The sequence below is a fragment of the Phaseolus vulgaris genome, chromosome 10 (genome assembly GCF_000499845.2).
Source record: "Phaseolus vulgaris cultivar G19833 chromosome 10, P. vulgaris v2.0, whole genome shotgun sequence".
NCBI classification, from domain to species: Eukaryota; Viridiplantae; Streptophyta; class Magnoliopsida; order Fabales; family Fabaceae; genus Phaseolus; species Phaseolus vulgaris.
The window spans coordinates 19,578,909-19,579,402 of NC_023750.2; the positions used below are offsets into that span (position 1 = coordinate 19,578,909).

A 494-nucleotide genomic window follows, 5' to 3' on the forward strand; every position below is an offset into this window, starting at 1 on the left:
TACCTCCTAATGGTTTCACCATTTAAGAGGTCTTTTTCCAAAAAAACATCATCATTCCCAAACAAATTTTTCCAACTTGGTCGATTTATAGGACATCCTTTTCTGCAATCCCTTTGGTTCCATCTGCTAAGTCATGTCTTCCTTTTTCTTACACTTTTGATTGTAAAAGTAAACTGACTTTGTTATATGCAGAGATTCAGAATTTGTGGACGAATTCTCTCCAACTCGGGGAGTATGATGAGAGTCAAGTAAAGGAGGTTTTATTAATGAAGGAAGAGGCAATTCACCATCACACTTGAAGTTCTTCCTTCTAGTCTTCTCAGAATTAAAAGAAGACATAAAATAAAGAGAGGCCCAACCCCAAAGCCCAAGCCCAAACCCAAGTCCATCCTATGAAGGGCAAGGCCAAGTATTAAATAATAAAGACTATTGTTGAAGGTGCTTAGAGGGAAACATTAGAAACCTCTATTGTTAAAGCATCTTTTAGTCTTTAG

At 37.0% G+C, this 494-nt stretch overlaps 1 pseudogene; it reads left to right on the forward strand.

Moving 5' to 3' along the window:
- LOC137816253 (uncharacterized) overlaps window positions 1-252 on the forward strand; it is a 13,522-nt pseudogene extending 13,270 nt beyond the window's left edge.
- Window positions 253-494: the final 242 nt, after the last annotated feature.